The sequence below is a fragment of the Pelophylax lessonae genome (assembly GCF_965119305.1).
Source record: "Pelophylax lessonae genome assembly, chromosome: 11".
Lineage (NCBI taxonomy): Eukaryota > Metazoa > Chordata > Amphibia > Anura > Ranidae > Pelophylax > Pelophylax lessonae.
Genome location: NC_138778.1, coordinates 203,442,745 through 203,466,534, shown reverse-complemented (window position 1 = coordinate 203,466,534; position 23,790 = coordinate 203,442,745).

Here is a 23,790-nt window from a genome sequence, read left to right as displayed (position 1 = left end):
AAGGAGAAAGAGAAGAGTATAGTAGACAGAGGGGTATAATAAGGGGAAGAAGCGGAGTATAGTAGACCGAGGGGTATAATAAGGGGAAGAAGCAGAGTATAGTAGACCGAGGGGTATAATAAGGGGAAGGAGCAGAGGGGTATATGAAGGAGAAGGGGCATAATATAGTAAACAGATGAGTATATTAAGTAGAGGGGGCACAGTGGAATAAACAGAGGGATATAATAGGTAGAGAAAACACAGCAAAATAAATAGAGGGATATAATATATAGAGGGGGTACAGTGGAACTAACAGAGGGCTATTGAAAGGAGAAGGGGCAGAGTGTAGTGAACAGATGGGTATAATAAGTAGAGGGGGCACAGTGGAACAGAAGGGTATAATAAGACACAAAAAGGTAAACAGAGGGGGTATAATAAGTAGAGGGGGCACAGTGGAACAGAAGGGTATAATAAGGCACAAAAAGGTAAACAGAGGGGGTATAATAAGTAGAGGGGGCACAGTGGAACAGAAGGGTATAATAAGGCAAAAAAAGGTAAACAGAGGGGGTATAATAAGTGGAGGGGGCACAGAGGAACAGAAGGGTATAATAAGGCACAGAATAGTAAACAGAGGGTTATAATAAGTGGAGGGGGCACAGTGGAATAAACAGAGGGATATAATAAGGAACAGTATAGTAGACAGAAGGGCATAATAAGTGGAGGGGGCACAGTCCAATAAACAGAGGGGTATAATACGAAGAAGGGTCACAGTGGAATAAAAAGAGGGGTATAATAAGGAACAGTATAGTAGACAATGGGGCAAAATAAGTGGAGTGGGCACAATGTAGTAAACACAGGGGTATAAAAAGGAGAAAGGCACAGTATAGTAGACAGAGAGGTGTGAAGAGTACATGATGCAAAGTGGGGTTAGCAGGGGGTAATTTTAGTAAATGGGCATAGCAGAATAAACAGGGTTAAACATTGGTAAGTGAGGCACCGTGGGGTTAACAAGGGCTATGTAGAATAGGATAAGATATACTCAGTTGGTATGATTAGGACAGATGGACTATGACCGCAGAAGGCCATCAGGTGATAAAGGGTTGCGTCAGCAAAGGGCCAGACAAGGAAAAGACAGCAGGTACCCACATCTGAAGGCGGCACATCGCTGGTCCTGTGTTCTCCATTGTGTGCCGGCATCACCTCGTCTTCCTCCAAATTCTTCTTCAGGGATGGCAGACACATAAATCCCAGGATAGCTCCATCATAGGCACAGTCCGCAGGGAGCAATGTCTGGACACCTCCATCCAGCACTGCACCATCCCCAACATCAGCACCATCCACCTCCTCCTCTATAAGGAGCCTGGGAGGGGGGCTGGGAGAATTCATCCTCCTCTTCCTTCCACGGGGGGTCTGGGGTCTGCTCTCTCCTCACCTCATCCTGACTATGGGATTAAAGCCCTTTTCTGCCCATCCACCCAGCCTGCCTGCCCCTGAGCATCTGACTCCTGCAAGAGGATTACACCAGCCTCTGTGACGTCACCACCAGCACCATTCCCTAAATCCCATCACTTGTGACATGTGTCCTTGAAACTGGGGGGGGGGGGGATAAGGGGGGCAACTCTAGAAGTACCGCCCACCCCCCCCCCCTTTATCCTGTCTATCCCCAGCTTTACACATCCCCATACAGTCCACCCCAAATGTCTACACCATCAATAGTAACTAACACATACTAAGTATAATATTCATATTATTATTATTATATTATCATTCTCATTGACTACAAATGAAACTAGCCAGCAAGCAAATTAATAGGTTGACAAATATACAAATACATCTCTCCAAGTGCACTAAATATAATTTTAAAATGTAAAAAAAATAGACATATATACATGTATAGTTCTTCCCAGTATATATATGATAGTAGATATATACAGTACACATTTCTTCATATTGCTTAATCAGCCTGCATTCCCTTTAAAAGACAAAATCAAACTATTTAATTGTTATCTTAGTAAATTTAACTAAAAAAAATGTATTTTTCTGAATTATTTTAGGTCAATATGTTAAAGAGTTTATTCCTCTTCCCTTAATTCCATTTCATCTTATTTTCTGTTACACTGGATATTTATTAAACTGGAGAATCGGATTAAACTGTGACACATTTTATATCTATCACTAATGTTTTTCTATTGTTTTACTTTCCCAGCTAAAAATTATTTCCTAAAAGGTTGTTTAGGAACACCTTAAAACCTAGCCTCGTCGTTGGATTTTTCTGTCATTATTTTTTCCTGATGTACAGATTGCATCGTACAAGGTGGAAGCGGATATTTAAAAAAATGCCAAAAACAAAAAGAAACATTTTACTTCCATTGTATGGAATGAACAGTGAAAGCACCACAAGGATAATGAGGTGACAAACAAAAACAATAAAATTAGATTTTTTTTTAATGATATTTAAATTATTGCTAATTTAATCATTATTTTGCTGCTTAAAAATGTTTTTTTTTTTTTTTTTTGCTATGTGTATATTTAATTTTGTTTTTCATTTTGTTTAAAAAAAAGAAAAATAGCAACTTTGGAGATGCATTGTTGAAATGTTATATACGTATTTTTAAAGGGATATTTTTACACAAAAGAATCTTCTATCCATAGTATTCTTTTCTATGCGTAATCAGTGGTTATTATTATGGAATCAGTACAATAATAATTGTCACAGGCCTGAAACAACATTTTTTTCCCTAAATGTATTAGGGGTTAGGCAGTATAACTATTACATTTTAAAAAGGAAACATATTTTTTTCCCTACGAGGCTAGTCCTAGTAAAAGTATAGGTACATAATACTATGCCTGTTTTTTTTTTTTTTTTGGAGCAAAAGGAAAAAAGCTGGACAGTCCTTTGTATATATTCCAAAGGAGACTTGTATATTTACTATGCTGCTTTAATTTTGATGTTATGCTAGACCTTATTTTTTACAAATACTATATGTAGTCATAGTAGCAGAAGTTCCTACCTAATTTTGACGTTAATACTAGACCTTATTTTTCACAAATACTGTAAGCAGTCATAGTAGCAGTAGATCTTACCTAAACAAAAAAGTCACTGGAAAAATATATTTTTAAAGATGAAAAAAAAATCTAATTAGCATGATATATATATATATATATATATATATATATATATATATATATATGTATATGTATATATATATATATATATATATATATGTGTATATGTATATATATATATATAAAAGTCACTGGAAAAATATTTTTTAAAAGATAAAAAATAATCAAATTAGCATGATATATATATATATATATATATATATACATATACATATATATATATATATATATATATATATATATATATATATATATTTCCAGTGACTTTTTTTTTTTAGGTAGGATCTACTGCCACTATGACTGCTTACAGTATTATATATATATATATATAATCTATCAGCCTAATTAGATTTTTTTTCTTTTTTCATTTTAGAATTTTAGATTATAATGCTAATCTGAATTTTATTTAATACTAATATATTATGTTTATATATAAAAGTCACCGGAAAAATATATTTTAAAAGAGAAAAAAATCAAATTAGCATGATATATATATATATATATATATATATATATATACATATATATATATATATATATATATATATATATATATATATATATATATATATATATATATTTCCAGTGACTTTTTTTTTTTAGGTAGGATCTACTGCCACTATGACTGCTTACAGTATTATATATATATATATATAATCTATCAGCCTAATTAGATTTTTTTTCTTTTTTCATTTTAGAATTTTAGATTATAATGCTAATCTGAATTTTATTTAATACTAATACAATAATATAATATAATATAATATAATATAATATAATATATAATTTTTTAGTGGCATTATGCCTTTTTTCAGAACAGAAATTTCATGTTTAATACAGAAAACAAAAGGGTACAAAATTTTAAGGCCTGTCTTTTAAAGCTTATAGCCAATGAAAAAATGATACAAAAATAATTTAAAAGATCCAGAATAAAAGGGCAACAATACAACATATATATTATATTAAAATACATTTAAAAAATATTATGTATTGCCAGTAGCCAAAAAAAATTAAAAAAAAATTAAAAAATAATAATACACATGTGAGTGCAGAGTGAAGTGTTTCTGAGCGCAGCTATCAATAAAGGATCCTGAAGATTGGATCAAAATTAGGCAATGGGAGAGCAAGATTATGAAAGGTATATACTGGTTTATGGCTAGGCAATGCATGGACATGTGCACCTGCTTGTTTGTTTCATTGAACTGCTCCCGAGATTCTCTACAGCTCTATAACAAAAAAAAAAAAAAAAATGTTGCCTAAAAGTCCTCTATCTCCAACACCTTATCAAGGGGACCACAGTGGCCCCCAAAAGCCCACCTAGCTGGCTAGAACACACCATTCCAAAGCTAAATGGAGGAAAACACATTTCTATTCACCCAGTGCCGCTTGTATAGTGCTGTCTGGTGCTAGAGCGTGTCCTATGCCGAGTATATAAAAGGGTGCAGGTTAGGAGGCCCAATGGGCTCTCTGTGCACCACTCTTGTAGAATCCCCAGTGTCTGCCCTCATGGTTAGTATTGTACCAGCTTTTGGTCTATGGATCCCAAATAAAAAATAATAAGCTTTCTAAGCCTTTTGATGATAATTAGATTGCCTTTTAGTTGTAAAAGTCCAAATATGCCCACTTCCACTACTTACAGAGTCCAAGGAGAGGAAGGGTGCCCCAATGGAGCAGGGGGCCCCAGACATGCGCCTTCAGCTTGATGGGTGATCCAGCACTACCAGCAACCTAGGTGCCAGCGCTGCCTTACTTCTGTCACCAGAATGTGCCCCTTGCCTTGTTCATACTGGCCCCCACATCTTCTAGAGGACAAGGAGAGGAGGAGGAGGAGGAGGAGATGGGGGGGGGGGGGAGTAAGAGGAGGGGGCAGGGAGGGAGGGTATAGACATCAGTGAATGGCAATAAGATTCATGCCCATTCATCGGGGCTTCCAACGGACAGCAAACTTGCAGCATCAGGGGGGTTTGGTGGGCAGGCATGCAGCCCAATCCCCCACCCCCTCAGTCTTAAACCCTCACAAAGAATGCTCTTTCTCTAGGGGCCCCCAGTGCCTCTCCACAGGAGCCTGCAGCTAAGCAGACAAAGGGTTAAGTAGTACCCACAATACAACATGAGTCTATTAACCCCAGGAGCCTGGCCACCTAGCTGGTACAGGGGCTTCCATGGCATTTTCCTCTCCTCCTTGGGCCTTCATTAGCGGCAGATTTTCAGAAGCACAAGAAAGCATTTATTAAAATATTTTCCATCTGTAGAGACAAGGATTGTGATTTCTCTATATAGTCCCTTGAAGAGCATCAGAGGAAAGGCACATAGTGACATTTCCAATGGCATTTTCTAGCAATAATGACTGCCAAATGCTCCAGAGTCCTGGCTGTGGACTGACAGGTGCAGTATAGGCGCCAACAAAGTCTCTGGTGTCCCCGAAGGTTTGATGGCAACATCAGAAATATCCAGGTATGAGACCCTATACAGACCTGGAGGTGGTACTGGGACATGTAGTTCAACCAAGACTTAGATCCCGAATTATCAGAGGACTGATCTTCCAGCCTGTACAATGCAGACAATGATCATATATATGGAGAGCCATTATACATATACATGGGTGGATTATCCTTCCTGTGTGTGATGTATCCTACAATAAATCTATTCCAATACATATATTTATATAGATCTATATCTACTCCAGCAGAAGGTGATAGACCAATACCGTATATATTTTGTTTCCTTCATCTTTACCACTAAAATCACGCAAATGGCAAAAATACAATCATATTAGTTCTTCCCAAAACAGAAAAAACACAATATGAGAATAGCCAATAGATAGATATGAGAAGAAAGAAAGAGAAAAAGAAAAAAAAAAGAATGAAAGGAAAGGGACTGATGTGAATGTGCAATGTATATGTAAAAGCGCTGCGTAAATTGACAGCGCTATACAAGTACCTGAAATAAATAAATAAATAAAATGAAAGGAAACGGAAGGAGAAAAAGAAAGAGAAAAAGAAAGAAAGGAAGAAAGAGGGAAAGGAAAGCACAAAAAACAGGGGGAGGAAGGGAGAAGGGGGGGGGGGAGAAAGAGGGGGAAGGGAGAGGGGGGAGAGAGAGGGGGGAGGAAGGGAGAGAGAGGGGGGAAGGGAGAGAGAGAGGGAGGAAGGGAGAGAGAGGGGGAGGAAGGGAGAGAGAGGGAGGAAGGGAGAGAGAGGGGGAGGAAGGGAGAGAGAGAGGGAGGAAGGGAGAGAGGAAGGAAGGGAAAGAGAGAGGGGGAGGAAGGGAGAGAAAGAGGGGGAGAGAGAGGGGGAAGAAGAGAGAGAGAGGGGGGGGGAAGAAGAGAGAGAGAGGGGGAGGAAGAGAGAGGGGGGAGGAAGGGAGAGAGAGGGGGAGGAAGGGAGAGAGAGAGGGGGAGGAAGGGAGAGAGAGAGGGGGAGGAAGGGAGAGAGAGGGGGAGGAAGGGAGAGAGAGGGGGAGGAAGAGAGAGAGAGAGAGGGAGGAAGGGAGAGAGAGAGGGAGGAAGGGAGAGAGAGGGGGGAGGAAAGGAGAGAGAGGGGGAGGAAGGGAGAGAGAGGGGGAGGAAGGGAGAGAGAGGGGGAGGAAGGGAGAGAGAGAGGGAGGAAGGGAGAGAGAGGGGGAGGAAGGGAGAGAGAGGGGGAGGAAGGGAGAGAGAGTGGGAGGAAGGGAGAGAGAGAGGGAGGAAGGGAGAGAGAGGGGGGAGTAAAGGAGAGAGAGGGGGAGGAAGGGAGAGAGAGGGGGAGGAAGGGAGAGAGAGGGGGAGGAAGGGAGAGAGAGAGGGAGGAAGGGAGAGAGAGGGGGAGGAAGGGAGAGAGAGGGAGAGAGGGAGGAAGAGAGAGAGAGGGGGAGGAAGGGAGAGAGAGAGGGAGGAAGGGAGAGAGAGGGGGGAGGAAAGGAGAGAGAAGGGGAGGAAGGGAGAGAGAAGGGGAGGAAGGGAGCGAGATGGGGAAAGGGAGAGAGAGGGGAGGAAGGGGGATAAAGAGGGGAAGGTAGAGGAATAGAGGCAGGAGAAGAAAGAAGGGTAGAAAAAGATGGGGAGAGGAAAGGAAATAGAAAGAGAGACAGGGAAAAAAAAGGAAAGAAAGAAAGAAAGAGAAAAAGAAAAAGTTTACGGAAAGGAAGCAAAGAAAGAAAGAAAAACAATAGATAGAAAGGAGTAAAGAGAAATACCTAGTGAAAGAATCAAGAGGAGAGAGAGGGAGGAAGTAAGAGAGAGAAAGAAGGGGGGGGGGTTAAAGAGGGGAAGGAAGAGGGATAGAGACAGGAGAAGTAAGAAGGGTAGAAAAAGATGGGGGAGGAAAGAAAGAAAGAAAGAAAGAAAGAAAGAAAGAAAGAAAGAAAGAAAGAAAGAAAGAAAGAAAGAAAGAAAGAAAGAAAGAAAGAAAAGAAACAAGGAAGGAAGAAGGTATTAATAAGAAAGAAAATGTAGAGAAAGAAAGGAAGAAAGTAAAGAAAGATGGGTAGGGAGGATAAAACAAAGATGAGTAACATGTAACAATGGTAAGATTTATTATCCAATGATATACATTTGGGTCTCTCCTCCGGTATTGTTCGGTTACTGGCTATGTGAAGTCCATCACCATGCCTATCCTGAGAGGCCCCCTCCCTCCCCCTCCCCCAGAATGGGCAGCTCACCGCAGGAGCCCTTCTTAAGTATAGGACGGTGATTGGAGGCCAGACAAGCGTTCTCTGACGCAGTCACCACCTTCTCGCGTCTATTCTTCCATCGTAAGATAACTGAACAATTGCTCTTAGACTGGGATAGGGGATGATCGGGGGATGGGGGGTCACTGTGACATCACATGGTATATATAAACAGAGTTCAAACTGAAATATTAAAATTTTCAAATCATTAAATGGCAATTGTTTACATTGTTATTATTCAGTACAACTTTTTTTTGAAATAGTCATTATCTTCTGCAGGCCATACAAGCAACAATTTGTAACAAGTCGATAGGAAAATCAATCACTAATCAATTTTAACAGATTCAGCATACACAGGTGATCAATTTTCAATCAATTTCAAACACGTATCCATGGAGATTGTTGTATAGCCAAGGACAATCATGCTCCAACAGTCTTTTGTGCAGGAAAAATCAGTCACATGCCACTTCCCAGCCATGACATTTGACCAATCATCAATCAGAACCTTTCAAGCTAAATATTGATTGAAGGTATTTACAGCCTCAACTGATAGATTTAGGGAGAATTGTGGAATAATCAATTGGGTGCAATCATTTGCAGCGTTTAGCATAATAAGTTTGACAAATGTGACTGTGCCTTTTAAAATTGGCCAATTAAATATATATGTGTGCCATTAGACATCCCTCAGATGGGATGGTAGAGCAGTGATGGCGAACCTTGGCACCCCAGATGTTTTGGAACTACATTACCCATGATGCCCATGCACTCTGCAGTGTAGTGGAGCATCATGGGAAAGCTGATCAACTCTTATATGTGGTAGCTGCATTCGTTTTTTTTTTTTTTTTTCAGGCTTCAGATTTTCTGCAAATACAGAAACGACTTGCCGCTCCTGCCAGATTTCCAGTATCCTTTCAACTTCCTGTGAACAGAAATCTTGAACTAAATTACCAACTTTCCCACCAATCTTCTGCAAACTACAAAACACCTCCCCTATATGTAATAAAAATGTGGAGAGGAGGACATGTTTGTAGTCCAAATCAGGAGAGCAAATCAGGGTGAGACAGGGGCGTAACTACAGGGGTTGCAGAGTTTGCAATTGTTGGAGAAGTGTTTGTTCAATAATATTTTAACAAGATGTACCGACATCCCTTATAGACATTAATGTCGAAATTGGGGATAGCCCCTTAGTAGGAGAGAGATGAGACCAGGTGGTGGGGTCTGTCCGGCTCAAAAGAAAAGAGGGAAAAAATGATCCCAGAAATGATAGAATGCAGAACAGAGCGGAATAGAATTGGTGAGGGCAAATGGGATTTTAACCACTTAAGCCCCGGAGGATTTGGCTGCTAAACGACCAGGGGTTATTTTGCAATTCGGCACTGCGTGAATTTAACGGACAATTGCGCGGTCGTGCGACGCTGTACCTAAAAGAATTTGGCGTCCTTTTTTTCCCACAAACAGAGCTTTCTTTTGGCGGTATTTGATCACCTGTGCGATTTTTTGATCACGCGCTATAAACAAAAAAAGAGCGTCAATTTTGCAAAAATAGCAATATTTTTCCCTTTTTTTTATATGAAATTCCCCCCCAAAAAAATGTAAAAATCAAAATTTTTTAACATTTTCGGCCAATTTGTTTTATGCTACCTATGTTTGGTAAAAAAAAATCGCAAAAAGCGTATTTTGATTGGTTTGCGCAAAAGTTATTGCGTTTACTGACTAAGGGAAAGATTTTTGTCATTTTTGTTGTTTTTTTTTTTAACGCGTAATGGCGGCGATCTGCGATTTTTTTTGCGGTACTGCGACATTGCGGCGGACAGATCGGACCCTTGACTGACATTTTTGACACTTTTGGGGTTACCAGTGACATTTCTACAGTAATCAGTGCTATATATATGCACTGTTACTGTAAAAATACACTGGTAGTGAAGGGGTTAACTTTATTTGAGAGGGAGGGGCTGTGTGTGTCCCTAGGGGCGTGATTCTAACTGTGATTGGCTGTGGCTTCAGCTGTATGCAGAGTGATCAACGGATCTACATAGTAGATCCATATGATCAGCTCTCATACAGAGGGGAGAATGACAGGCAGCTTGTTTACACAAGCTGCCTGACTTTCTCCCTCTCCCCCGCCGATCGCAGAGTGGCCGGCGGACATCGGGTCCGCCGGTCACACGCGCGGGGGGGTCCGTGACCACGCGGGAGCGCGCCTCCGGCGGCGCGCGCTCGCTCCCTAGACCCTCACAAGCTAGTGACGTAGCCCTACGTCACTTTGCCTGTGAGGGGCTGACCGCCGACGTAGATCGGCGTGCGGCGGTCGGCAAGTGGTTAAAGGTACTTAGCTCGAATTCGATACAAAAGTGTATGAGATAATGCAAATGATATATGATATATATAAACGTGAAAAAATATATATATAAAAAGGTCTTGGGACCTCTTGGGTCCCCTTTTTATATATATATTTTTTCACGTTTATATATATCAAATCTGTCTTTGCATGTTACTATCTACCTCCACACTCGTCAGTGAGACGTATAATTTGTGGTGTTTCTTTCCCTCCCTTTCTCTGCACTTATTGGGACTATTTTGAGGGCCTTTCGGAGGGAGTACCTTGGGACAGCTTTGATTAAACTGTAAAATTTGTCCATGTAAACTAATATGTTCATTGTTATACAGGAATACTCAGGAAAATTGTATGTTGCAGTACAATTAATATATACCCCTGAAGAAGCAGTAAAGAAAAACTGCGAAACATGTCGGGTTGATTCGGTATTTGTATCGAATATATTCTAAGCACCAAATCCTGTATATGTACTCCTGTACTGAAAAAACTTTTATTGTCCACTGTATGTTTTATTTATATATATGTTTTTGTCTGTCATTTTAAAGATTTGGAATAAAAATTTTAAAAAATTTTATACGATTTGCATTATCTCATACACTTTTGTATGGAATTCGAGCTAAGTACCTTTAAAATCCCATTTGCCCTCACCAATTCTATTCCGCTCTGTTCTGCATTCTATCATTTCTGGGATCATTTTTTCCCTCTTTTCCTTTGAGCCAGACAGACCCCACCACCTGGTCTCGTCTCTCTCCTACTAAGGGGCTATCCCCAATTTTCGACATAGGGGTTGCAATTGTAACTGGGCCCCATGCTCCAGGGGGCCTGTGCGGCTCCCCCTGGATAGGAGGGGTGGTGGGGGCAGCATGTAGAAAAATCCCTTTTCAAGCAGCAGCTGCAGGAGGAAAATGGAGGAGATCGGTTCTTCTGTATGCTGCCCCCGCCACTCCTCCTATCCAGTTCACTTGTGTTCTGCTGTCTCTGGGCCCCTGTGTGTTCCCCTGGTCCCCCCCCCCCCACTTTGCTCCCTCCCCTCCCCTGCCGGCTGCTGCAGGGGATGTGTCACAATAGAGAACCAGGAAGGGGTCGGTAAATATGTAATTTACCAGCTCCTTCCTTTTCTGAATGGACAGAGTCATAGTCAGTGACATTGTAAAAAAATAAAATAAAATGATAAAAAATAATACAATTAAAATACCAAAAAATAAAAACTACTGACACCAGTGGGTGAACTTCCAGGATCGCAAAGGTCAAACTTGCGACCGGGCCCTGGCATTCCACCACCGTGGGGAGGCACCAAGATGGCAGGAAGGGGGCCCACTGCAGAACTTGTGAAAGGGTCCCGCTGCGGGACCGTAATAAAGGGCCCCGCAACAGGAGTAAAGGGCCCCAGGATCAGTGGGAAGAGCCCCAGGCTTAAAGAGAATGGCCCCGGCCAGGGGTCCGGGGGGCCCTTCATGGTTTTTTGCCCTGAGGCCCTGAAGATTCTAGTTACGCCTCTGGGGTGAGAATATGTATACATACAGTACAGTGAGTGAGCGTTGTCAGCTTAGAACAGGAAGTGCGTTACTGGCAGGATCACCAAAAGTAATGCAGCCACCACACTTAAAGGGGTTGAAAACGATCTCCTTGTAAAACAACCCATTCAGTTTAAAACTGAAATGAAAGGCAAACATTTGTGTATAGATATAAAAAAAAAAATTATAAATACTTTTTTTTTATTAGTGATTACATTCCCTCTGTTCTCAGCTGCATAAGAGCTGGGGGAGGAGAAGCAACAGTACACTGGTCTTCCCAGTGAATAGCTGTGTAAGGGGGGGGGGGTGACAAGTCTGGTCATTGGAGGAGAGTACACTGAGTTCCCAGCACAGCTAGGGAACAGACTACAGTGTGTTCTCCTGCTTAGTGTGGTCAGTTTTAATAGGAAAGCAGAGGGACTGGCAGGAACAGCAGGGATTTCACATAAGGGAAGCAATACAAAGAGAACAGGATATTTCCTCATACAAGTACATGGTATAGCCGACACATGTCATGAATATGAAATGCTGGGGTAACAAACACTTTAGGGATTCATAAGTTGCAATAAACAAAATGTTTGTGACTTATTTTCTAGGGAACCTTTAAGCCTGCTGATAGGCGTCTCACACCCCCCCCCCCCCCCTTCAATTTGTCACAATAGATCTGTATCAAATGTAGGGCATAAATCAAAAGACAAAGTGCCAGACCAAAATCAGGAAAAAGTCCAGACAGCTTAACCACTTCTGGACCGGAAGGATTTGCCCCCTTAATGACCAGGCCATTTTTTGTGATTCGGCACTGCGTTATTTTAATGGACAATTGCGTGGTCCTGCGGCGCTGTACTCAAATAAAATTGATGTCTTTTTTTCCCCCCACAAACAGAGCTTTCTTTTGGTGGTATTTGATCACCTGTGCGATTTTTAATTTTTGCGCTATAAACAAAAAAAAGAATGAAAAATCTGAAAAAAAAAAACAGTATTTTTTACTTTCTGCTATAAAACATTCCCAATAAAAACTTTTAAAAATCAAAATTTTTTAACATTTTAGGCTAATTTGTTTTCTGTTACATATTTTTGTTAAAAACAAAATTGCAATAAGCATATTTTGATTGGATTGCGCAAAAGTGATCGTGTCTACTAACTACGGGAAAGGTTTATGTCATTTTTTTTTTTCTAGTAATGGCGGCGATCTGCGATTTTTAGCGGGACTGTGACATTGCGGCGGACAGATCGAACCCCTAACTGACATTTTTGACACTTTTGGGGGGACCAGTGACATTACTACAGTAATCAGTGCTAAAAATATACACTGTTACTGTAATAATGACACTGGCAGGGAAGGGGTTAACACTGTGGGTGATCAAGGAGTTAAATGTGAACCTAGGGGAGTGATTCTAACTGTATGGGGGCGTGGCTTATGGAATGACCATAGAGACCTTTGATCCTGTATAGAAGGATCACAGGAGCAAAATGCCTGAAAATTGTCCCAAAGTTGTATACAAGCCATGGTGTGGATGAAGCCTGCCTTTTAGTTACACAAAGCCAAAGTGTGTCTATGGGAATGTTTGACCATTCTTCCAAAAGTGCATTTGTGAGGTCAGACACTGATGTGATCAAGAAGGCCTGGCTCGCAGTCTCCACTCTTATTCATCCCAAAGGTGTTCTATCGGGTTGAGGTCAGGAATCTGTGCAGGCCAGTCAAGTTCCTTCACCCCAAACTCGCTCATCCATGTCTTTATGGACCTTGCTTTGTGCACTGGTGCGCAGTCATGTTGGAACAGGAAGGGGCCATCCCCAAACTGTTCCCACAAAGTTGGGAGCATGAAATTGTCCAAAATGTCTTGGTATGCTGACGCCTTAAGAGTTCCCTTCACTGGAACTAAGGGGCCAAGCCCAACCCCTGAAGAACAACCCCACACCATAATCCCCCTTCCACCAAATGATTTGGACCAGCGCACAAAGCAAGGTCCATAAAGACATGGATGAGCGAGTTTGGGGTGGAGGAACTTGACTGGCCTGCACAGAGTCCTGACCTCAACCCGATAGAACACCTTTAGGATGAATTAGAACGGAGACTGCGAGCCAGGTTTCTCATCCAACATCAGTGTCTGACCTCACAAATGGAAGAATGGTCAAACATTCCCATAGACACACTCCTAAACCTTGTGGACAGCCTTCCCAGAAGAGTTGAAGCTGTTATAGCTGCAAAGGGTGGGCCAACTCAATATTGAACCCTACTGACTAAGACTGGGATGCCATTAAAGTTCATGTGTGTGTAAAGGTAGGCGTCCCAATACTTTTGGTAATATGGTGTACATCATAGGTTCTCCTACCGAGTAATACATACTCCCCATATACAGTCACATTCTTCTCATAGACATGATTGGGGTAAATATGCCAAAACAGCAGAGGATTGGCAGTAGTTTGTGTGTATCAGTGGTCCCTGCGATCCTGGACACCCAGCAACCTTGTACACTAGAATAATATTTGATTGATCATAAATAGTTTACCCTTACTTGTACCTGTATGAAGCAATCATGGTTGTGTTTTATATGGGCGCAGTGCTACTTATTTATGAGCATTAGGGGCCGTTAGCAACTGAGCCGTCTCATTGAAAATCTCCAGCTCCTCCTTTGCACTCCTCGCTGTGCGGCAAAGATGACCTAATTCCTAAAACTGATATTTTAGGATGACCAATTTACGCTGCAAACACCAAAAGTGCAGTTGGTTGACTCGTCTATGTGTTGGGATTGGGAATAGATTACTAGATCATTTAGGGACTCATAAAAATCCTTAGGCTGGTCATATATTAACCAATTTTCTTACTCAATTTTCTTTGGATTTACCTTCAACTATATAGTGCAAGGACCTGCCTGATTGCATACAAATTAAAAGTGTTTAGGTTTGACCTCATATTATATGGTTTTGGTAAATCTAAAGGAAAACTGTACAAAATTGTATACAGTTGTGCTCAAAAACATTTCTTTCACTCATGGTTAGTGTTTGGCTGAAGCCATTTATTATCAATCAACTGTGATTACTCTTTTTATATCATAACGACAACAGAAACTACCCAAATGACAGTGATCAAAAGTTTACATACCCCAGTTCCTAATACCAAGTATTGCCCCCTTAAACATCAATGACAGCTTGAAGTCTTTTGTGGTATTTGTGGATGAGGCTCTTTATCTTCTCAGATGGTAAACTGCCCATTCTTCCTGGCACAAAGCCTCCAGTTCTTGTAAATTCATGGGCTGTCTTGCATGAACGGCGCGTTTGAGATCTCCCCAGAGTGGCTCAATGATATTGAGGTCAGAAGACTGAGATGGCCACTCCAGAACCTTCACTTTATTCTGCTGTAGCCAATGACAGGTCAACTTGGCCTTGTGTTTAGGATTATTGCCATGTTGGAATGTCCAAGTACATCCCATGCGCAGCTTCTGAGCTGATGAATGCAAATTTTCCTCCAGTATTTTTTGATAACATACTGCATTCATCTTGCCATTAATAAGGAGAAAGGGGGTTGTGGGACTTTAAATGAGACTCCTGACCAACAGAGTCTCCATCCCTAATACAATGGGACTTTGTATGAGGTGTGACCAGCCACAAGGTAAACATGAATGTATAGTAAGAGAGAGAGACCAGAAGGGTAATAATAAAATCGTCAATTTATTAACAGTCATTAGACCAAATAATGGTAAAACCAGAATGTTCAATAAAACCATGTAACCCATGGTAATGGGATATACATGAATGAAACATAAATGGACCTACATGGTCTAAGACAAAAAATATACATGGTAATGCGATAATCTCCTGGTAACATACAAAAAAATAATATTTAGAGTTTGAATAAGGTCCTAGAAACATGATGTAATGGTAACTTGTAATTGATACAATTGCCTGTGTTGAACTCAACGCGTTTCGTGAAAAATTTCACTTCATCAGGAGTAGGCATGATACAAGTGTCTAAAGAAAATATACATAATGAGTAACAGAAAATACAATAAACAGGTAAGCCTCACACATATAAGAGAGGTATAGCTTACAATGAGGTAGCGTAGTATCCGGGACTAAGTCCCAACCGGGAACTGAGGGAGCAAGGCCTGCGTGCATCAAGCAGGTCAGGTAATATAGTGATGTACAGAGTGAGGGGCTCCAGAAAGGATCGCAGACAGCCTCCATTACTCATATGGGTAAAAATCTATAAATATATAATGAAGGTAATGTATATAAATAAATATTACAAAATACTAATGATGGTAACAAAAGTGGGGCTGCTAATGAGATCCAGAGAAGCCTGGAACCAAAAAAAGTATAACAGATAGTGATGGTAATCCGTGGAATAGCCAAATAAGTAAACAGCCAAGTCATTACCCCAATAAAGGTATAAGAGTGAGTACATGACACGGCCACATCACCCTGAACGCGCCCAATCTCGTCTGATCTCGGAAGCTAAGCAGGGTCGGGCCTGGTTAGTACCTAGATGGGAGACCGCCTGGGAATACCAGGTGCTGTAGGCTATAGCCTACGGCCACATCACCCTACATGGCATAATAGACCACAAAGTAGAAAGAAAATGGTGAGAAGAGTGGAATAGTTGAGGCAAAACAGAAAACAGCTGCTCAGGTGAGGCGAAGCACTCCGGTGACGGTCAGATCCGCGGTCCAGTAGTCAGGTATTCAAAAGAAAAGTTTTGACCGCACTAAGGAGTAGATAAACTCGAAGTGTTTATTCCCATAAACTAGAAACACGAGTGCATCACACAGACATGGGACAGGTTGACGCGTTTCACGACTCTATTGGTCGCTTACTCATAACCGAGTGGAATAGTACGTGGAATAACCAGGTGAATAAACAGCCAAGTGAGTACCCCACTAAAGATGTACGAGTGAGTACATGGCGTAATGGACCACAAGTGAAAGAGAGTAGTGATAGGAGAGCAAAAGTATAGATGGGGAGGGGTGCCAGGTAAACAGAAGGTAGCCAAAGGAAAACAATGGTGACTCCATAGTAATGTTAATAGACCCAGCCATATAGAGAAGAAACCACACAAGTGAGAGACATGATAAGATAGAGAGAGTAAACGAAGGAAGTGTGTATACCTGCACAACGCTGGAGCAGGGATCACACCCAGCGTCACGCTAATGCAAGAATATTGCCATTAATTCTGACCAAATTTTCTGTGCCTTTGTAGCTCACACATCCCCAAAACATCAGTAATCCACCTCCATGCTTCATAGTAGGAATGGTGTACCTTTCATCATAGGCCTTGTTGTTGACTCCTCTCCAAATGTAGCGTTTATGGTTGTGGCCAAAAAGCTCAATTTTGGTCTCATCACTCCAAATCAGGGGCGTAACTACAGGGGTTGCAGGGGTTGCAATCGCTACCGGGCCCCATGCTCCAGGGGGCCCGGTAGCAAACCAGTGGGTGAACTTCTAGGATCTCAAAGGTCACACTTGCGACCGGGCCCTGGCATTTCACCACTGTGGGGAGGTCCCAAGATTGCAGGAAGGGGGCCCACTGCAGAACTTGTGAAAGGATCCTGATGCGGGACCATAATAAAAGGCCATGCAATGAGATTAAAGAGCCCCAGGATTAGTGGGAAGAGCCCCGGGCTTGAAGGGAAGGGCCCCGGCCAGGGGTCTGGGGGCCCTTCATGGTTTCTTGCATCGGGGCCCTGAAGGTTCTAGTTACGCCTCTGCTCCAAATGACTTTGCGTCAGAAGGTTTGAGGCTTGTCTCTGTGCTGTTTGGTGTATTGTAAGCGGGATACTTTGTGGCATTTGCGTAGTAATGGCGACTCAACCATGCAGCCAATTTTCTTCAAGTGTCTCCTTATTGTGCATCTTGAAACAGCCACACCACGTTTTCAGAGAGTCCTGTATTCCACCTGACGTTATTTCTGGGTTTTTCTTTGCACCCCAAATAATTTTCCTGGCAGCTGTGGCTGAAATTTTAGTTGGTCTACCTGACCGTGGTTTGGTTTCAACAGAACCCCTCATTTTCCACTTCTTGATTAGAGTTTGAACACTGCTAATTGGCATTCTCAATTCCTTGGATATCTTTTTATATCCCTTTCCTGCTTTATACAGTTCAACTAACTTTTCCCGCAGATCCTTTGACAATTCTTTTCCTTTTCCCATGACTCAGAATCCAGAAACATCAGTGCAGCACTGGATGAAAGATGCAAGGGTCTGTCAGGAGTCCAGAAACTCATTGACCTTTTATACACACACACTCATTACAAGCAAACAGATCACAGGTGAGGATGGGTACCATTTAATGGCCATTCAAACCCCTTTGTGTCAACTTGTGTGCATGTTATCAGGCCAAAATCACCAGGGTATGTAAACTTTTGATCATGGTCATTTGGGTCGTTTCTGTTGCAATTATAATTTAAAAAGAGTAAACACAGTTGATTGATAATAAATGGCTTCAGCCAAACATTAACTATGAGTGAAAGAAAAGTTTTTGTGTTATCATTCATATTCTCTGAAAAATGGCCAAGAAATCATAAATTCTGCTAGGGTGTGTAAACTTATGAGCACAACTGACAACGATTAAAAAGTGGCCACATACATATCAATATGATCATTCCAACAAATAATCAATGTGACCAAATAGATCACACCACATACTACTTGCACTACATAGTTGAAGATAGATCTAGTGGGATAAGCCTAGTACACACTACTAGTTGGTTGAACCGCTGGCTTGAACAAAAAAACCGAACAGCTCAGGTTGGAGCCACTGTACTAACAATCAGATGTTAGTACAGTGATCTCCCCTGCTGAGCTATTGTGTTCTGACAGGGGGAAGGTCCTCTCCCCCAGAACAATCTGGTCAGGGCTCTCAGCCATTGGCTGAGAGTGCTGATCTGGAGATAGTCGTCAGACCTTTTTTGGTCACAAGCCTTCGACACAAGCCGGCTTCTGTTGGACCAGCTGCCGTACACACAGGCCGAATGTCGGCCGGTTTCTATTGAACCGTTCGATACTGGCTGACATTTGGCCTGTGTGTACGAGGCTTTAGGATTAGGGGGTGCAATCAAGCTGTAATGTGCATAGGTGTGCACAGCCTATTGCATTAGGGTGTGCACCCCAAAGTTTAAATACACATGATGTGTATTGCCTACATTTATATGGCCCCGGTACATTACTCTCCCTGCTGGCAAAGTGAAATAGAAGTGTGTGGCACTTCTCTTATGGCAGAGCAGGTCAGAGGGAGATCTTTCCCATCTCCTCACTGGCAAACAGAGCGATAATGCTAATGTGCCCTAGGTGATTAGGGTGTGCCCAGGCACACCCGGCACACCCTGTGCGCACGCCTATGGTAATGTGTATGGCAAAAGACAGTTCTCTAGCTGAGCCATACACACAGGCAGGCAGAGGACAGTTCTCTGGTTGTGCTGTAGAGAGGACAGGTCTCTAAGCTGATCTGTATACAGACACAGGAAGAGGACAGGGCTCTAAGCTGAGCTGTATACAGGGGCAGGAAGAGGACAGGGCTCTAAGCTGAGCTGTATACAGAGGCGGGAGGAGGACAGGGCTCTAATCTGAGCTGTATACAGACACAGGAAGAGGACAGGGCTCTAAGCTGAGCTGTATACAGAGGCAGGAAGAGGTCAGGGCTCTGAGCTGAGCTGTATACAGGGGCAAGAAGAGGACAGGGCTCTGAGCTGAGCTGTATACAGGGGCAGGAAGAGGACAGGGCTCTGAGCTGAGCTGTATACAGGGGCAAGAAGAGCACAGGTCCCTGGGCTGAGCTGTATACAGTGGCAGGAAGAGGACAGGGCTCGAAGCTGAGCTGTATACAGAGGCAGGAAGAGGACAGGGCTCTAAGCTGAGCTGTATACAGACACAGGAAGAGGACAGGGCTCGAAGCTGAGCTGTATACAGACACAGGAAGAGGACAGGGCTCTAAGCTGAGCTGTATACAGACACAGGAAGAGGACAGGGCTCTAAGCTGAGCTGTATACAGACACAGGAAGAGGACAGGGCTCTAAGCTGAGCTGTATACAGACACAGGAAGAGGACAGGTCTCTAAGCTGAGCTGTATACAGACACAGGAAGAGGACAGGGCTCTAAGCTGAGCTGTATACAGACACAGGAAGAGGACAGGGCTCTAAGCTGAGCTGTATACAGACACAGGAAGAGGACAGGGCTCTAAGCTGAGCTGTATACAGACACAAGAAGAGGACAGGGCTCTAAGCTGAGCTGTATACAGGGGCAAGAAGAGGACAGGGCTCTGAGCTGAGCTGTATACAGGGGCAGGAAGAGGACAGGGCTCGGAGCTGAGCTGGATACAGGGGCAGAAAGAGGACAGGGCTCTAAGCTGAGCTGTATACAGAGGCAGGAGGAGGACAGGGCTCTGAGCTGAGCTGTATACAGAGGCAAGAAGAGGACAGGGCTCTGAGCTGAGCTGTATACAGGGGCAGGAAGAGGACAGGGCTCTGAGCTTAGCTGTATACAGGGGCAGGAAGAGGACAGGGCTCGGAGCTGAGCTGTATACAGGGGCAGGAAGAGGACAGGGATCTGAACTTAGCTGTATACAGGGGCAGGAAGAGGACAGGGCTCGGAGCTGAGCTGTATACAGGGGCAGGAAGAGGACAGGGATCTGAGCTTAGCTGTATACAGGGGCAGGAAGAGGACAGGGCTCGGAGCTGAGCTGTATACAGGGGCAGGAAGAGGACAGGGCTCAGAGCTGAGCTGTATACAGGGCAGGAAGAGGACAGGGCTCTGAGCTGAGCTGTATACAGGTGCAGGAAGAGGGCAGGGCTCTGAGCTGAGCTGTATACCGGGGCAGGAAGAGAGCAGGGCTCTGAGCTTAGCTGTATACAGGGGCAGGAAGAGGACAGGGCTCGGAGCTGAGCTGTATACAGGGGCAGGTAGAGGACAGGGCTCGGAGCTGAGCTGTATACAGGGGCAGGAAGAGGGCAGGGCTCTGAGCTGAGGTGTATACAGGGGTAGGTAGAGGGCAGGGCTCTGAGCTGAGCTGTATACTGGGGCAGGAAGAGGGCAGGGCTCTGAGCTTAGCTGTATACAGGGGCAGGAAGAGGACAGGGCTCGGAGCTGAGCTGTATACAGGGGCAGGAAGAGGACAGGACTCGGAGCTGAGCTGTATACAGGGGCAGGAAGAGGACAGGGCTCGGAGCTGAGCTGTATACAGGGGCAGGAAGAGGGCAGGGCTCTGAGCTGAGGTGTATACAGGGGTAGGTAGAGGGCAGGGCTCTGAGCTGAGCTGTATACCGGGGCAGGAAGAGGGCAGGGCTCTGAGCTTAGCTGTATACAGGGGCAGGAAGAGGACAGGGCTCGGAGCTGAGGTGTATACAGGGGCAGGAAGAGGACAGGGCTCTGAGCTGAGCTGTATACAGGGGCAGGAAGAGGACAGGGCTCTGAGCTGAGCTTTATACAGGTGCAGGAAGAGGGCAGGGCTCTGAGCTTAGCTGTATACAGGGGCAGGAAGAGGACAGGGCTCGGAGCTGAGCTGTATACAGGGGCAGGAAGAGGACAGGGCTTGGAGCTGAGCTGTATACAGGGGCAGGAAGAGGATAGGGCTCGGAGCTGAGCTGTATACAGGGGCAGGAAGAGGGCAGGGCTCTGAGCTTAGCTGTATACAGGGGCAGGAAGAGGACAGGGCTCGGAGATGAGCTGTATACAGGGGCAGGAAGAGGACAGGGCTCGGAGCTTAGCTGTATACAGGGGCAGGAAGAGGACAGGGCTCGGAGATGAGCTGTATACAGGGGCAGGAAGAGGGCAGGGCTCTGAGCTTAGCTGTATACAGGGGCAGGAAGAGGACAGGGCTCGGAGCTGAGCTGTATACAGGGGCAGGAAGAGGGCAGGGCTCTGAGCTGAGGTGTATACAGGGGTAGGTAGAGGGCAGGGCTCTGAGCTGAGCTGTATACTGGGGCAGGAAGAGGGCAGGGCTCTGAGCTTAGCTGTATACAGGGGCAGGAAGAGGACAGGGCTCGGAGCTGAGCTGTATACAGGGGCAGGAAGAGGACAGGACTCGGAGCTGAGCTGTATACAGGGGCAGGAAGAGGACAGGGCTCGGAGCTGAGCTGTATACAGGGGCAGGAAGAGGGCAGGGCTCTGAGCTGAGGTGTATACAGGGGTAGGTAGAGGGCAGGGCTCTGAGCTGAGCTGTATACCGGGGCAGGAAGAGGGCAGGGCTCTGAGCTTAGCTGTATACAGGGGCAGGAAGAGGACAGGGCTCGGAGCTGAGGTGTATACAGGGGCAGGAAGAGGACAGGGCTCTGAGCTGAGCTGTATACAGGGGCAGGAAGAGGACAGGGCTCTGAGCTGAGCTTTATACAGGTGCAGGAAGAGGGCAGGGCTCTGAGCTTAGCTGTATACAGGGGCAGGAAGAGGACAGGGCTCGGAGCTGAGCTGTATACAGGGGCAGGAAGAGGACAGGGCTTGGAGCTGAGCTGTATACAGGGGCAGGAAGAGGATAGGGCTCGGAGCTGAGCTGTATACAGGGGCAGGAAGAGGGCAGGGCTCTGAGCTTAGCTGTATACAGGGGCAGGAAGAGGACAGGGCTCGGAGATGAGCTGTATACAGGGGCAGGAAGAGGACAGGGCTCGGAGCTTAGCTGTATACAGGGGCAGGAAGAGGACAGGGCTCGGAGATAAGCTGTATACAGGCCTACAGGGGCAGGAAGAGGACAGGGCTCAGAGCTGAGCTGTATACAGGGGCAGGAAGAGGGCAGGGCTTGGAGCTGAGCTGTATACAGAGGCAGATAGAGGACAGGTCTTTGGTTGTGCTGCAAGGAGGATAGAGGAAGGTAGAATTATGGTCTTGGACAGCATTGTTTATGCCTATGGTGAAGCCAACACTTGATCAAGTAGAGCTGATTTCTCAGACAAATCCCACCAATTTCCCAGATGATGCTGGAAGTCCATGCAGATTCGGCAGGGGGGCTGCAGACCAGTCACCCGTGTGAGAGGGTCACTCACCACCCCCTCTCCCTTCTCTACACAGATTGTCTACAACCAACAGTTTTCACATACTACATTCCCTATAAACTACTTATATACTACATTCTGTATACACTACTACACGCTCCACTCAGAGGCGTAACTAGAGCCTTCAGGGCCCCGATGCAAGAAACCATGAAGGTCCCCCCCAGATCCCTGGCCGGGGCCCTTCCCTTCAAGCCCAGGGCTCTTCCCACTAATCCTGGGGCTCTTTATTCTCGTTGCATGGCCTTTTATTACGGTCCCGCAGCAGGATCCTTTCACAAGTTCTGCAGTGGGCTCCCTTCCTGCAATCTTGGGGCCTCCCCACAGTGGTGCAATGCCAGGGCCCGGTCGCAAGTGTGACTTTTGCAATCCTGGAAGTTCACCCACTGGTTTGCTACTGGGCCTCCTGGAGCATGGGGCCAAGTAGCAATCGCAACCCCTGCAACCCCTGTAGTTACGCCCCTGGCTCCACTCACTGCTTAGATACTACATTTCATATATACTGCATATATACCCATAGCTCCCAACTGTCCCTGATTTCGCGGAACTGTCCCTGATTTCGCGGGACTATCCCTGATTCGGCACAAGGTCCCTCTGTCCCCCTTTTCTCCTCATTTGTCCCTCATTTCGGTCTGATCTATATAGTTGTATAACAAAATACACTTTTTTATCTTTAAAAAGAGTTTCCCAGTGCTAAGCCTTTCATCCAATTTCTAAATTGCCGAATTTGTAAATTTCAAAAGCCAATATAAAGGAAAAGTAGTGGTGAAAAAAAGCACTTGTGGGTTTAACCAATCATATTTTTGTATAATTCTCCTTTAGAGGGGTGTGTCCTATGCCTACCTACTTTTTCAAATAGGTGTCCCTCCTTCCCATCTCAAAAAGTTAAGAGATATGCCATATTCCATATACACTGTTCATTCACTGCCTATATTAGATTCCCAATATATTGCATATATACTACCTTCTGTATACACTACACTGTCCATTCATTGCCTATACATTATATTACCTATAATAACCTGTATACATATGAACTATATATTGTATATAACATGCCTGCTTTACACTGTGCACATATGAACTCCTGTATTTATTCCTGTATCCAGTCTACCTAGAGCCCAATAGGCAACTTTCTCCTATTCTTACCCCCCCCCCCCCAGCTTTTATTTCCTTTCCCTTCCCCAATATCCCTCTTCCCTTCTCTCTCTTTCTACTCCATT